We start from the raw sequence: 16,540 nt of genomic DNA, 5'->3' as shown, positions 1-16,540 counted from the left end.
AAATCACAGCAGTGGGAAGGTCCACTGGTTCCACCAACATTCAGGTTAGAACAGATATGCTCAAGCTTTACTATACAAAGAACCCATTGCAGATGCTATTGGGCTGTCAGGGAATTAACTATTTAATAATCAGCAAGGCATAGGTTTTTTTTGGTAAGGGCTAGAAAGAAAGGCATGGTCCATGTTAACAGCTACAACAGAAGAGCACTATTATAGTGGTAGAGATGGGGTGGGGTGGGGCAGGGGGCATGCTGTAGCATACAGCAATGCTGCATCCCCCCTTTCACCAGACTGTTTATTTAAACAAGGCTTACATAAGAAAGTGATATAAAGAACAATACAGTACAAAAATAAGAGAAACCAGAGGAAAAGGGGGGAAGAGAAGAAAGCAACAGACACAATTAAAAGCAGGAGGTATCAAACCCAAGCTTCTTCTGTTTTTGTCTGGTTTCCCAAAAGTTCTTTGGAAGAGCATCTCTACCCAGAGGGAGCCCATAATCTCAGAGATCAGTGAGAAGACCCTAACAGTCACACACCACATCTCTGCTGGTGGGGAGCAGGTGGAACAGGGCTTCCTCCAAAGGTCACTTGGGCTGGTGTGCAGGTTTATATGGATCCAGGTAGTCCTTAATGTAGCCTGGCCACAGTCCACTCCAGAGTGGAAAGCAGCCTTCAAGAAGCAAACTTCTGCCATCTCTGCTGTTTTCCATCTCATGAAGAAGGCAACTTACAGAAGCCAAAGCGTGCCCCCAAATATCAAGTCAACCATCCAGATACCTATGCAGGGCTTATGTGCTTACAATTCACTGTGGTTTGGGCCAGTGAGTTTGGGCCTCTTCATCCTCTGTTGATTGTGCTTTTTGACTTTAATTTCAGCCAGGAGATCATTAGGGTATATCATAGAGGTTTTTCTGGATTGTTCTTGTAGCTACATAAGCATTATTGCTGAACTTCAGCAATAATTAACTAAGGAGAGGTTACTTTTACTATAACCATTGTATGAGGCTGTTAACAAGAAAGCAAACATGTGGCAGAAACTACTTTTTATTTATTTTTCACATTTTCATACCACCCTTCCTTTAAGGGGCTCAAAGTAGTGCATAGGGTTTCTTGGTCCTCAGAACAACCTTGTGAGGTAGATGAGACTAAGAGATCGTGACTGGCCCAAGATCACCAGAAAGCTTCATGGCTTTGCAGGGATTTGAACCTCGATCTTCAGGTCTAAGCAACTCCAGGACCATTACACCATCCTGGCTTCCTGGCTTTTGACAGACAAGTGGTCAAGAGAGCAATTGGGGAAAAGAAATGTTTTACAAAATTAATTACAGACAACCATTACACAGCTGGGCAAATGCCAACTACAATGCCAACACACAGTAGGAAGGATGTGTGTTCCGCATTATAAAAAATTGTTCTTTATGTCAGAGATTGGAAAATCCTGCACACATGGGCAGCTCCCTGCCTCTTATTTTTCCTTCCCCTGCTGTGTATAACAGTTCCTTCCAGTGACAGAACTCCCGCGCCCCAGGGAGAAAATCCACAATGGTGCCCCCACGGGATGCTGCCACCCCTCACATGCAAATCTGCCCCCCACTCACCTGGAGTGAAACGGAGCCTCACATAACTCCAGGATAAACCGGAGTTGCAACCGCATCGGTTTCTGCACAGTTTCTGACCATGTTGGGAGCCTCAGTGAGGCTTCCATGTGGTCCTAGAGGCACATGAGGCTCCACGCCTAGGGCATTTGCCGCTTTCACTTAATGGCAGGTCCGCCACTGGTTCCTTCTGGAGGAGGAGCCAGAAGCACCACTTGTAGTTTATGCAGGCGGATGGACTGGTAAAATCATGTATTTTTATACAACCACTGATCCCAACAGTCCTAATGATCATCTCTCTCTCTCATGACATAGCGAACATCATTTTTGGGGAAATCTGCCGAGAGAAAATAAACATAGACAATGCAGTTAGAAGAAAACAAATACAAGTTTATGTAAGTAGCTGTCCTGAAGGTTTCAGTGAAATGCTAACGGGCAACCCAATCCTGAGCTGCCCGGGGAGCTCTGCCGGAGGGCTGCCGCCAAGGGCTCTGCCGCTCTGCCAACCGAGGAGGGCTGCCGCCGAATCCAGCACCTCCTGCACTACCGCGGGAGGCTCTTTGGGAGAAGGGGACGTTTGTCCTCTTCCCCCAGAGTAAGGTAAGCAGCCCCGCAATGGGGCTACTCACTTTACTGCTGACCAAAAGGTTGGCGGTAAGGAAAAGGCATTCGTGTAGGGCGCACAGCCCTGTACGAGCGCCCTGGAACCTGTGGAGCAGAGCTCCACGCACCTGCCTCCCATCCCTCCCCCAGACACGCCTCTAGTCCGCCCTCTCCCCGCGTCACACCACCCCGTCACACCACCCACCCACCCTCTCTCCACCCCTGCTGGCCTCCCCCCTCCCCGCAGCACCTCCTCATCACCCCGCCTACCGTTCTGCAGCTCGGTGGTCCAGGAGACCGCTGAGCCATGGGAGTTGGGCGACTGCCCAGCGCTAGCCCAGCACCAGCCGGCGCTGGACTAGTATGGTTGGGAGCCCGGCGGTGAGCCCTGTGAACGTGCCTTATGGCACATTTGCGACTGTGAGCACAGGATTGGGCTCTAAGACAGTAATACTGATGACCATTTAGGAAATATGTAAACCGTGGGGTCATGGTATGCTTTTCCCCTGAACTAATTTCATTCAGAGTTATGTGCCCTTTGGTGACATGGGATACAGTCCTCAAGAATAGTTTTATGTATGAATGGGACTGATACCAAACATAACAGTGATATAAGAATTGCAAAGACAAAATTATTGTTAAAAATTGTTAAACAATAGCTTGCGATTGAATATTCAACTGTTACCAATGTCACAGATTATTTTCAGTGATAGATGTGCAGTCCTTTAGATCCACTGGCTATCACAACATGTGGTACAAGGTTATATTGACACATTCATAATTTAGCATTATTAGGGTACTGATTGAATGTAACTAATTCAATCCAGGAATTGCCTAAGGTAAACTGCTCAAACAATTACACAAATTGTACAAAGCAATTGATAAGGTTGGATACAAATCCTTGAAATGAATCTTCTTCCTCAAAACATTGTACTTGCAGCTCTGGAGAACACCTAACTCAGAGAACTCATTTGAGTAGGGTTAGGATTAGGGATTAGAGGCCCAATCCTATCCAGTTTTCCAGTACCAGTGCAGCTGCGCCAATGGGGCATGTACTGCAACCTGTGGTGGGGAGGCAGTCGCAGAGGCCTCCTCAAGGTAAGGGAACATTTGTTCCCTTATGTAGGGGCTGTATTGCGGCTGCACCAATTCTGGAAAGTTGGATAGGATTGGGTCCTAGGGCCCCTGATTAGAGGTCAGTAATTCCATATGGCAAGGACCACCCACTGCACAACAAGAGTGTGCATCAACAATAAAAAATGAAACTATCATGCCATGTCTTCCATCAGTGAATGCATTGCTAGATTATGAAAACTGACACTTGCAAATGTGTTTAAAAAGTTCGGATACTTTCAGGCATGAGGGTCACATCACTGACAAATCTACTGCAAGTGCTGTGGAAAGACCATGTAAAGAGCAGTATGTCTGATGTCAGGTATGTTGTAAGGTTCCTGAAACCAGGAGACAAACAGTATGTATGGTACCAAAACTGAAATCTTTAACCTCCAAATGCACCTGCCTTGGAGGAAAACATTGAAAGGGCACACATTCAGTCGTCCATTTGGAGAGCAGTATTGATCCAAGATCCTTCTGATATGCATCCTACTTCCTTTGGGTGGGAAAAAAGGATAGAACAAAATCCCTAATTCCTATTTTGGCACCACCGATGACTAAGCCAGCATCAAATAAGATTTTCAAACTTGTGAAGTATAACTGTGTGACTGAGCAGCCCTGTTGGAGTTTAGGTTGTTGTTATGGCTGCCTCAATGAGTGTGCATTGATTTTTGCAGCTGTTCCAAGACACACAGAAACAAGTGGAAAAATTGTGCTACCTCTGATGACGTCTAGAAATACTGTAGTTATAGTGTCTAGCCTTGTACAATGCCTTTTGTGTGGATTTCTCCAACACGTCAAATGATTCCTGTTGTAACTACAATGGTGAAACTTGTGTCTTTCGTTTCTTACTGATTTTGGTTGCTTCTTAGCATACCTACATTCTTTTAAACTTGTTTGTGTTCTGATTCAGTTTCTCGGCCACTGCCTGAAACCATTTTTCAACCATACGTCAAGTGTTTGTGAACAAACTAGAGTGTTGCTGTTGAAAGAAAGCGAAGAAGAGTTCAGTAAAATGGGCCTTTAGATAAAGCTTTAACTAACATTGGATCTCCATCCCTGTTTTGGGAATTATGGTTTGGTAATTAGATCATTACCTCTACTAAAATCTCTCAGGTTTCCTTGTTTTTACAGAGAAAAAGGAGTCACTTAATTTTTTTGTGCTCAAATATTAACACTTCTTCAAAAAAAAAAAAACACAATTATGACATAGAAAGTACCTGTATATCAGTGTGTGCAAATAATATTGTATTTATAGTATCTTCAGGCACAATCCTAATTTGTGCTAGAACATGCAGGCCAAGTTGCCTGTGCTGTATCCAGCGCATGGTAGGTGCTGGCTGGAGGACAACTTGGGATAAGGGGATATATATCTTCCCCTTTATCTGTTTTGTGCCCCAGCCACCCTAACGGGGCTGGTTGGATCTGTGCCCGCAATTTTGTGGATCCAAATATGAGCAGCCTGTATAATGCTGCTCAGGCCAGGGACAGGAGTTGGGATTTGGCCTGTGCCACAACAGTTGATCCCACCCCTACTTCCTTCCTGCAAAGATCCCACCCCTTCCCAGGCTCAATTCACCCGGGTTGCCCCCTCCCTTCCCAGAAATATCCCCTCCCCACCTCCGTCCCACCCTCCCATCCTCTGCACTCCCTCCCATCCTCTGGCCTACCTAGGCTGGCACAAACATACCAGCACAGGGTCCAGATCTGGCCTCTGTGCCAGCCCTGCAGACTCCCAAGGTGGGGTGAATGTTACTTATGGTTTGTTCACAACCTCTGGAAGCCAGTGCAGGGGAACGGTGCCAGCTTAAGTGCTGGTTAAGATTGCTGTGTTAAAGTAGTATATCTATTGTACTGAGGGCACTGCACAAAATCCAGAAAGTTAGCTGCCCATAAAAACCAATATAGCAAAATGGTAACTATTTTTGCTTATCATCAGTGAGAAGAGCCATGCTTCAGTTAATGCAATTTGTACAATTTGCTGGAAGGAAAGGAACTGAATATTTGGATACTCCTCTGCTGAGAAGTTTGAATGAGAACAACCATTCTCCTTGTTAAAATAGAAGGAAGATGGACAGCCCTTACTGAAAATCAGCATTGCATGCCTAAGCAGAATCATGAATATAAAAATGAATATTTTACCTAGACTATTTACACCACTTCCAACAGTTTCATGGAGAGCATTAACGTTCAGCATCTGATTAAAGAGATTTATTTGGAACCATAACGCTCTGGACTCTCTAGAGCAGTGTTTCTCAAACTGTGGGTTGGGACTCACTAGTTGGGATGGAAGTCAGTTTCAGGTGGGTCCCCATTCATTTCAATATTTTATTTTTAATATATTAGACTTGATGCTACCATGGTATGTGACTGCATTTGGGGCAATGTTACAGATCTGTACTTTTAACAGGCTACTATGTGCATGCTTTTAACAATGATAATAAATGGAACTTACTCATGGGTACGTGTGGGTAAGATTGCAGCCTAGGATTGCTAAAAATTTTCCTGCTTGTTGATGTCACTTCCGGTCATGACATCACTTCCGGCGGGTCCTGACAGATTCTCATTCTAAACAGTGGGTCCCAGTGCTAAAAGTTTGAGAACCACTGCTCTGGAGTATGTTTACCAAGAAACATATTCATTATATGAAGCAGAAGGTGTGTTGCTTGATTATACCAATAGAGCTAGGATGTAGGAGTTATTATTTACAACAATATAAGCAGCCTTTATGCAAATAGTTTTAGAGCTTCAGATTTTTAGTGTTTTTAAATTTTCATCTGGAATCCATACAGATATCTATATATACACAAAACTTACACTAAAAATTAAAGATATCATTAATATCAATAATATGTATTGTCTTGTGCTCTTTGAGTGCAATATATATTGCACTCTTCAAGGAGTTGGACTAGTTGACCTCAAAGGATCCTTCCAATCCTAACATTCTATGACATGGGTTAAATAACCTTCTTTTTCAGGAGCTAGTAATAGCATCTTTTTCATGGAGGAGCACTGGGGAAATATGCATTGTGCAGAAATGGACGGTCTTATTGCCAAGTACTCCATTCCAACCACTGCTACTGAGCATGCACTGATGGTCCCTTTGCTTTTTAGTCACATGGAACAGGACAAATGGAAACCACACATAGAATTTGGTTGGCAACTATGGTATAAGCCTACAGCACCCAGTATTCCCAAGCGGTCTCCCATCCAAGTACTAACCAGGCCTGGCCCTGCTTAGCTTCCGAGATCAGATGAGATCGGGCATGTGCAGGGTAACAGTTGACTGCCTGCAAAGGAGGGGGTAAGAACTGTCTCTGTCAGTACAGTCAGTACCAAAAGGTTCACCACTCCTTTTGGACAGTAAGGACATCCTCATTTCCTTAGATGGGCAGAGGCACGTGAACTAGAGGAGTATCTGGGTGAGGAGTGAGGACTAGAGGCATGCCTAGAGGTATGTGGACTAGAAGAGTGTCTGGGTGACAGCATTCTCTCCCAATCACCTGTGGCTGGCCCATTCATGAAGCAAATGTTGTGACTTGTGCTGAGTGGTGGGGGAGTTGGAGGCTCAGGCTGCCCTTCAGCCCAAGCCTTCTGCTTCCTCTTTCCAGTCTGCCATGAACAGAACTATATCAATCCCCATCATGAGCAAGAAGCCAAGCATCCACTTTCCTACCCTGTCACCACACTCCTTCCAAAATATTGGGAAGTGCACTTCTTGTTTGGTTTAAAGGGACCACATGGGAAGGAGTGAGGTAAGAGGCTAGGAAAGCAGACTGCCATTGCCCACATTTAAAAAAAAGGGTGATCTACTTTCCTATCCACTCACCGCACTCCCCACCTCACTTTAATAAAGTAGAAGTGCAATTTTACTGCAGAGAACTTTGCAGGAAGGAAGTAGGGGTACACATGCACGGTGGCAGATCACATTGAGCAGTCCCTGCAGTCACCACCACATTCACCAACACCAATGCTGAACACTACCAAACTACTTTCTACAGGCAGCCTTCCATCCAGTGCAGAGACATTCCCCACCTACAGTGTTATGCAGAAGGCCAGAAGCCTACAGCAAGACAATCCATAGTGATCAGTATGATTCTAGCTGCCCTAGTCTGGGACCATCACCTTATTGTTATAGCTGAGCTCTTGTACCTTTGCAAGCTGCTTGACAGACAGTTGTGTAATAGATGCCTAGAGTGGGGATGCAGTGATGGTGGTGATAACCTTGTACATATGCTGCCTGTTATGCCACTCTGAAAGGCACAGGAGCCGTGCGGAAACCAAGGACTGGCAACCCTGGTCACCTGTTGCTTTCTCAAACCACTCCATAACCTGTTCAGTAAGGGCCTTGGTTGAGTTCTGTCTCTGCTAGCTGCCTTCAGGATGGAACTCCCAAGCGACAGGGCTTTGAGAATTTTCTTTCACCACCACACTCCAGCAGGGCTTAGGATATGCAGGTGCAGCAAATGGGGCCAGGATCCATATCCCATGGTGCGAGGAGAACCATGCAGTTGTGCTGCAGGAAACAAATGGTGGAGGTGAATGATGAGGTCTGTGGAAGGAACAGCCTGCCACTAGTGGCATTCAACCACATGAAAATAGAAGAGGTGTGGCAAGATTTGACAGTGGAAGCTGATCATAATTAAATATGGATGGAGGCCAATGGAGATTGACCGGCTACCTGAGTAAGGTCTTCATGCCATTACCTCTGCAGTGCACTGCCTTAGGTGCAGCTCTTCCCATCCATTCTCCAAAAGAGTTCTCAGCCAGTGGCCCTGTGCCTATGCCATTCCACTGAGCTAATGCCACATGACAATCCTATAGTTAGAGGTGTGATTTTTCAGTGCTAACAAAATAAAAACACATAACTGTGCTTTCTGCACTTCTCACTTATGTAAAAAAACAAAAACCTGAATTCTGTGGAATAATAAATAATAGGCTGGACGGGGGGGGTACATGGGTAATAACTGTGGCTGCATCTACTAACACTATACCACCTACAGTATATCACCTACCTAGTATGCTTTTGAAGCTATTATAATTTCTAATTATAATTTAGAAAAATGCGCCCTTGGAATAAAAATACACAACACCGTTTTCTGCACTTTTCCTCAGGGGAAAAAAAAATTTGCAAAAAAAAAAAAAAAATTTAAGAACACCTCTACCTATAGTACAAGATTCTCTCCCCCAACTTTAAATCACAGAATAAGAAATTATTGCAAATAAAGGGCAGCTGTGACTTCTTTAGAAGGTCACATCACTGCCCAGACAAACTGTGTTACTGTTTGTACAATGCCACCAAACTCTTCCTGTGTGACTAGCTTGTTTTCTAAGTTGCCTGGGCAGGGAAGCTGTTGTGTGGAACAAGACACTTAAAAATAGCAAATGCAACTGACACCTGCAGCAGCACCTCAGTTTTTGTAGAAAGCTACGAGATGTTGAGGCTGGAGGCAATTTTAAGAGAGCTGAAAGCTGTTTGAAAGAAGTTTCGCTTTCCATGGTGCACACACATATCTCTCCTCTTTCGGGTACCTCTGGTCAAATAACCAGTTTTGCTAGCTGATGAGTTACAAGCACCTGCAAAACTTTATCAGAAGTGAAGGGGATATGAGAAGCAATTACATTTTCAAACCATTTTCAGCTCAACAAAACAAGCAAACCAAAAAACCTGTTGACACGTCGCCAACCTGATTTCTTTAACACAGCTATTCATCAACAGAAGAACATATTTAATGTGAGGCAATGCTCCTGTGTGGACATTAAAGGTATATGACATCATGTTCTGTGAGAGTCTCATGCAGTGTAGTTACAGCTCATATGACTCCATCTGCTGGATGGTGATGGCCAGAAGTGCATGCATTGGAAGCTCTTGAATAACACAACCACTGGCCTAGACTACAGCTTAGATAAATGTATCTCTCAAGGAAAGTCAAGACATGTACCATCTCCAGTGTGCAGTATTTCAGCCTCTGCTTAAGAACCACACAGCTACAAATCCTGCAGCTCATTCTGCATTCAGTGTATTGTCCCAATTCCTACCTCCCTTTTCCAGGCAAGATTGTTCTGCCAACTTGTCTTTCAGACTGAACATAGCACTGATTTGATTGATGATACTCAACTAAAGATCAATAGGTAAAATTATAGCCTACTGATACTTTTTGACCATTGTGTCTGTTTTTCCCCCTATTCTTTTGCCTTTTTTTCCTTTTAACTTCTAAGTCCCCGGAAGCTTCTGTGCAGGTTCAACAGTTTTAGAGCTGCTGGAAAATCCTCCTGCTGCATTCTTTGTTTGGAAACGCCATTACTCACCAGCTATGCATTGGATGTGGATTGGGGTCTTTCTTCCTGACTGGAGTAGCTGTTCTGCTAGATAACAGGTGGGATGGAGAAGTCAGGTGGGTTCCATGTTATGTGAAAATCCCCTTTTTCCTTAGTTGTGATTTTATATCTGGTTGCAGGCCAAACTTCTCACAGGCCAAACTTCCAAAACTCTGGACAAGCTACAAGCTCATGGATTACACAACCTCCACTTCCATGTGGTCACTATATTCATTGTATTGTTTTAACCCAATCACTCTTTATGCAAAAGTGTCTCCTAATCCAATTACTGTTTATGCAAACGCATTAAACCTCAACACACAGGTCACAATCAGGTCAAGCCACAAGCTCATGGTTACAACATCCACCTCTCTAGGAGGAAGAAGTCTGGCATAGTAAATCATTGTTTAAGTGTCTCCTATTCATTGTATTAACTCAATCACTGCTTAAGTACTCTATGCAAATTTGAATTGCTTTCCTGGCTTACTATATTGTGTAAGTTCCTCCAGCTAGGAAGACAGTCATTTGACCCTATTGAATTTTGATGATAGGTCTGCAAAAAAAAATTTTTGGACAGCTGTTTTGGTTTTGTTGACTGATTCTTATGTTTTTTGGTGCGCTGAATCCAACAACGATAGCAGTTTTGTCCTGGGACATCAGGTTTTCGAACAAACGGGTGGTAATCATTTTAAAAAATCTCTTAACGCAAATATTTTATTTACATGAAAAATATTAACTCATTTGCACAGGTGACAACAAAATTAACACCACACTCAAGTAGATTGCTTGTGAAATAGTCTTTTTTTAAACTCTAAACTTCTTTTTGAGCTTTTCCTCTTGTAGATGGCTTCCGGAAGATCCCTATACAACATCCAGCGGTAGTCAGCCATCATCGTTACACTCCATTTCCCTTGATACCTTCTTTCCATTTCTTTTATATCTTGATGGAAACATTCTCCCTACTCTTCACTCACTTCTCCCAAATTTTCAGGAAAATAGTCAAGGTGTGAGTTGAGAAAATGGACTTTTAAGCTCGTGGAGCAACCAAGCTTGTGGAACGCTTTCAACATTGTTTCCACCATTTCCTTGTAATTTGGGTCCTTTTGGTTTCCCAAAAAGTTATTTATGACCACAGTAAAGGCAACCCACGCTTCTTTTTGAGTTGGAGTCATTGAACTGATGAAGTCTTTGTCGGATATGAGTTTTCTAATATCCGGGCCAACAGAAAACCCCTCTTTCAGTTTTGCCTCCGTTAAACCTGGAAACTTGGATCCCAAGTACTTGAAGCATTCGCTATCTTTGGGAAGTGCCTTAACAAATTGCTTCATTAATCCTAATTTTATATGGAGTGGTGGTAATAAAACCTTCTCAGGGGGTACCAATGTATCTCTGAGAACATTCTTTTCACCAACAACTAGACTTCTTGGTGGCCAATTTTTTTGCTTCCAGTGATTTTGTTGGTCTCTACTGTCCCATAAACATAGAAAACAAGGATATTTGGTGTACCCAGCCTGTTGTCCCAGCAGCATACACAATACTTTTAAATCCCCACATATCAACCAGTTTTGGTTTTGATAACCCACTTTCTTGAGTACCAACTCCAAGTTCTCATAAGTCTCCTTCAAGTACACCGAATGAGCAACAGGAATGAACGCATAACGGCCACCATTGTGAAGTAAAACTGCTTTTAAGCTTCTTTTGGAAGAGTCAATGAAAAGCTTCCATTCAGAAGAATCATACTGAATGTGGAACTGAGCCATCAACCCCTCTAAATCAGAGCAAAACACCAAATTGCCCTCATGAAAAAAGTAAGACAGAAAGTCTTTTTCCCGATGTCTGTACCATGCAAAAGATGTACCTTCCATCAACAAATTATTGCTTTTAAGTCTAGAACCAAGTAATTCAGCAGATTGCTTAGGTAGATCTAGGTCTCTCACCAAATCATTGAGTTCCTCTTGCGAGAAAAGTTTTGGTTCGTCAACTTCAACATCTGAAGAACTTGATCCATCTTCGGGCTGAGGTACAGTTCCATTCTCGTCAGGACAATTGACTTCATCCAGGTTTGTAGGAGGGTCGGGCACAGGGATGTCTGGACCATGGGGAATGGGACGAATAGCAGAAGGAAGATTGGGATACGTGATGGTGAACTTCCACTTTGAATTGTACCCCTTCACATCACAGGACCAGAAATAACAATCATCACTATGATTCTTTTGCTCGCGCCACATCATAGGAATTCCAAATCGAAAAGCTTTTATCTTGCCTTTTGACCAATTACGAAGATCCTGGACGCACCGCTTACATACTTTATGAGGAGCCCAAACTTTATCTTGGTCACCAAGTTTTAATTTAAAATAAACGAAATAAACTTTCTTAACAAAATCCGTAATATTCAACTGCTGCTTTTTCACCATGAACTCTCCACATATGAAACAAAAACTGTCAGGCGAATTTACACACTTTTTTGGAGGCATTGCACTAATTTTGAACCACACAGACAATAGCAGGATGACGACTAAAATGAAATGCAAAATTGTGGAGGAAAGAACATGTCCGGGCATGCCCTAGAGAGCACACTCAACAATGCAGTGATCACCATCAGGACCAATAAACATGTATTTTCATGTTTTGGGGAGCACTGGCAGTGAAAATAAATTTGTTTTCCCATGTTCAGTTTTTTTCCCCCAAGTATGATGAATTTGAAATTTAGCGATTTCCAGCTACCTCTTTGACCAAGGCACTTTTCAATTGTGAAAAAACCTGACGTCCCAGGAAAAAACGGTGGTCATTTTCGAATTCAGCGCACCAAAAAACATAAGAATCAGATAAAATTATGAAAACAGCTTTTTGGTTGCAGACCTGTGATCCTTTCAATGTTTTACATATTCCAAGTACCCCACCGTGTGTAGTAAGCAAGCACATCCAGGTCAGCTCCAGGTCTGGAAAAAACCCCTTTCAAGAGAGGACTTCTGCCCACATGCTCTCTCTCTGGCTCTCCCTCCGTGTCAGAGGGTCCTCCACAGGACTCTTCCCCCCCCCCATCCAACTGCTCTACAAGTCAGGTAACTATCTCGCGTCTGGGACTTTTTCCTTTCTTCCCCCCACCTTTTTTTTTTCTCCCCTTCTCTCCCCATCTTTAGTTAGCAACTGGGTTTGGCAGACCAGGGACCCCTAAAATCCTTCCCTACAACTGTTCCCTTTCTAATTTCCTCGGATGCACCAAATACTTTTCACATGCAACCACCATAAAGCTAGGTACACTAGATGCAAGTACTAGGACCAAGACTCATCATTTTTCATGTGCATTATGTTTACCTGTGTGTTTTTGTAATAAAAATATAATCTTTTATTAAAAGTTATCTTTCTTTCAGTCTCCTCCTTAAGCCAAAATGGAATTTCTCTGCATTACACCGTCTTGTTATCCAGCCTATGGTCCTGAAGTTTCCAATAAGGGCAGTGTAATTATTCCCCTATACAAAACAGCCCTTTTTGGTAACATCCACTCCTTCAATCAGATAACTTGATAGTGTTATCCAGCGTTATCCAGATTTTTTAAATGGGCAGGAGGTCTGGTCTAGAGGGTAGAGCCTCCGTCTGCCTGAAGATAACATCCACAAGGTCGCCAGTTCGAGACCACCTTGAAGCAGCTGACAAGCTGAAGCCGAGCTATTCCATCTGCTCTGAGCGTGGGAGGATGGAGGCCAGAATGTGAAGCCAGATCGGAATGAAACACCTGAAGTGGTTCTTGAAAGAAAGAACCTTCTTTCAATTTGTAAAAATCCCTGCTTGGATTTAATAAGCCTGCCTATGTAAACCGCCTTGAATAAAGTCTTGAATAAAGACCAAGAAAGGCGGTATATAAATACCTGTTGTTGTTGTTATTATTAAATAATCTCCGGCGCCTTTTCTGCCAGTTGGTTGTGAGAGCCCTTATGCTGGGGCACCACAGCCACTAAGGGCACAATCCTAACCCCTGGGTTAGGCCAGCACAAGTCATTTGCGCCGACCCCGGGGGTGTTGCAAACGTAGACCCACTAGGGCCAGTACAGCGTGACACGGAGTAATAATAATAATAATAATAATAATAATAATAATAATAATAATAATAATAATAATAATAACAACAACAACAACAACAACAACAGGTATTTATATACCGCCTTTCTTGGTCTTTATTCAAGACTTTATTCAAGGCGGTTTACATAGGCAAGGCTTTATTAAATCCCTATTAAATAGGGATTTTTACAATTTCAAAGAAGGTTCTTTCTTTCAAGAACGACTACATTCAAGGTGTTTCATTCCGATCTGGCTTCACATTCTGGCCTCCATCCTCCCACGCTCAGAGCAGATGGAATTGCTCAGCTTCAGCTTGTCAGCTGCTCCAAGGTCGCATGGTGCCGGTGGCCTCGAACTGGCGACCTTGTGGATGTTATCTTCAGGCAGACGGAGGCTCTACCCTCTAGACCAGACCTCCTGCCCAAAGTTTTCCCTTGCCTCGGGTTGCGCCACTTCTGGCCCCAAACTTGCGCTGGATGCAGCACAGCCTGCTGGCCTGCCTGCTCCAGCGCAAGTTAGGATAACGCTGCATCTCTCCAATAAATACAAGTACAGAGGATACCTTGGACAATACCAGTAGCTAGAGACTGTAATCTCAGTTAAAGCATCAGGGAATTAATTCTTATTTTGCCATGTCTGGTTTTTTTTTCCCCCCACTCCAAGCCAGTTTGCAAGTTTTCCTGGTTTATCTACAAATGTGTGTGTGTGGGGGGGGGGGGGGGGGGCTTTGTGTTCAAGTAACATCCCAGCTGCATCTGCTGGTCATTGCAGAACTGTATCTAGTTGATCAAATTCCACTCTGTGTCCATCTAGCTGATTTCAGATATTTTCAATGAGTTTGTTTGTACCTTTTCCTACTCTTTTCCCCCTCCCTGTTTTCTTTATTTCCTGTTCTTTTGAACTCTTATTAAACAGGTGACATTTTGAATATTTGCTTGCTTAGTCCATGTTTACTAGTAACTCAGTGGGTTGTTATGTCTCTTTGCCCTGCAGAAATTACCATGGGTTTGATTTTGAAAAATAACTCCTGTGGCGCTCTGCTCTCCTGTGCTTCCCCCCCCCCCCAGATGGACCCCCTGTGCCTAGTCTCTGTAGTCTGGGATGATGGCAGTGGTTGAAAACTACCAAGGTTCTCCCATACACAGCCACTGATTCAGGACAAGGAAAGCAGGGAGCAAGAAGGGGGTGCATGCATGCTAACCACTAGACACTACTCTTCGTCAGCCTGCTTTTTCCCCAGGTGCTCTTCTCTGATAGTGCTACACTGGTATTTAAAATATTTGAATATTTAGAATCATACTGATTCATTGAGTGACCCTGAGTCATCTATTTCTCAGCCTAGTCCATGTCATAGGGCTGTTGTGAGGCTAAGCTGCAGGAGAAAAATGAAGGCTAATATAGGATAAAGATGGTAATCTTCAGTACTGCTGATGTATCTGTAGGGTTGGGAGGTGTTCAGGCTACCATTCTCTATCCTGGCGGGGAGGTCCTATAATGCAATCCTATGCTTGCTCAAAAGTATTGTGTTCAATTAGGTTTGATCCCTAGTGACTGAGGCTACACTCCTATCCACACTTCCATGGGAGTAAGCCTCATTAACTATAATGGGACTTCCTTCTGAGTAGACATGCATAGGATTGGGCTCTAAGTATAGGCAGCGTTAAAGATTGGTGATGTGTGGTTTCATCATCTTGGTTCTTCTCTGTAAAAACCTGAACTTAAAAATCATGCCTGCAGTTTCTTAATGTGACAGAAAGGCTCACATCTTCCTCAGCAGCATGGAAGGTATACTTGGCTGCCGGCACTACAATCACCTCAAAGAAGCTTGGCTCACCCTTCTCCCTCCAAAGGAAACAGATAAGGAGGCAGAAATCTCAGCTGGCTGCCATTAAGTCCAGGACTAGGTTCTTAACGGGTCGCCAGCCCCTTTAAATTTCATTTTCGAGGGATATCCAGTGCTGACCTACTTTGTGCCTTAAACTGCAATATAGATTTTTACACAGACAATGAACATTTATTTTGGAAGCAATGCTGGGAGGCTGACTAAAGAGGATTTACTGGGGGGGGGGGGGGGAACTGCTGACTCCTTTATAAAGCAGCCATTTTCACATAAGGAAGTCAACTCCCGGAATAACTGGAACAGCTTTGGTACGTTATGTATAAGAAAACGTCTCCCATGCATCCTTTATAGATACTACAAAAGAATGCTTCTATGCAGAGAACTGTCACTCTTGTTCTTTCCATGGCCAGCACTTCTCTCTTTTACTCTGTCTGTGGTCCTTAAAGCCTTGCTCAGATGTCATTCTGCCCCTAGTGGAGGCTGCCAAACAGTTCTCCACAGCCATGGTTGTTGGGCTTATACAGTGAGTGATTCCAATTGTACAGAGAATCTTTACGCCAGAACTGGTTGTTACCAAGCATGTGCACCACTGTCATGGTCATATTCCACATGCTTGAGCTGACTTGCATGTTAAATTCAATTCAAATGCTATGTCCACCATGTCGGGCATCCCCACACAGACATGGGCTTCAGATGGGGCAACACCCAAGTTTTGCTGAATATCGTGAAAGTCTGTTTTGGCGATCTTTGCTTTATAAGTACTTATGAGTTGGGCAATATACTTTAAAGAAGGGTTCTCCACCAAATTTGGGGCAAGTCTTCATCCTGCTGACCCTGAGGCTCTTTTAAAATTCCTCATGGTTACCTCTCCAAGGCTGCAACCCTAAACACACTTGAAAACAATGGAACTTTTGAGTAAACAAGCATAGAATTGTGCTCCAAGATGAGGAAACTGGTTCCATGCTGTGGGGAAATTTAAAATGCAAGTAGTATAATTAGAATGAGTAGAACACTG

At 43.5% G+C, this 16,540-nt stretch overlaps 1 pseudogene; it reads right to left on the bottom strand.

The window, feature by feature from the left end:
* Nucleotides 1–6,484: 6,484 nt before the first annotated feature.
* On the bottom strand, nucleotides 6,485–6,605 carry LOC136650375 (5S ribosomal RNA; annotated as a pseudogene).
* Between the last annotated feature and the right edge of the window lie 9,935 nt (nucleotides 6,606–16,540).

Source organism: Tiliqua scincoides, chromosome 4, assembly GCF_035046505.1.
Source record: "Tiliqua scincoides isolate rTilSci1 chromosome 4, rTilSci1.hap2, whole genome shotgun sequence".
NCBI lineage: Eukaryota > Metazoa > Chordata > Lepidosauria > Squamata > Scincidae > Tiliqua > Tiliqua scincoides.
The sequence above is the reverse complement of the archived record's forward strand: the minus strand, read 5'-3'. Positions and strand labels throughout refer to the sequence as shown.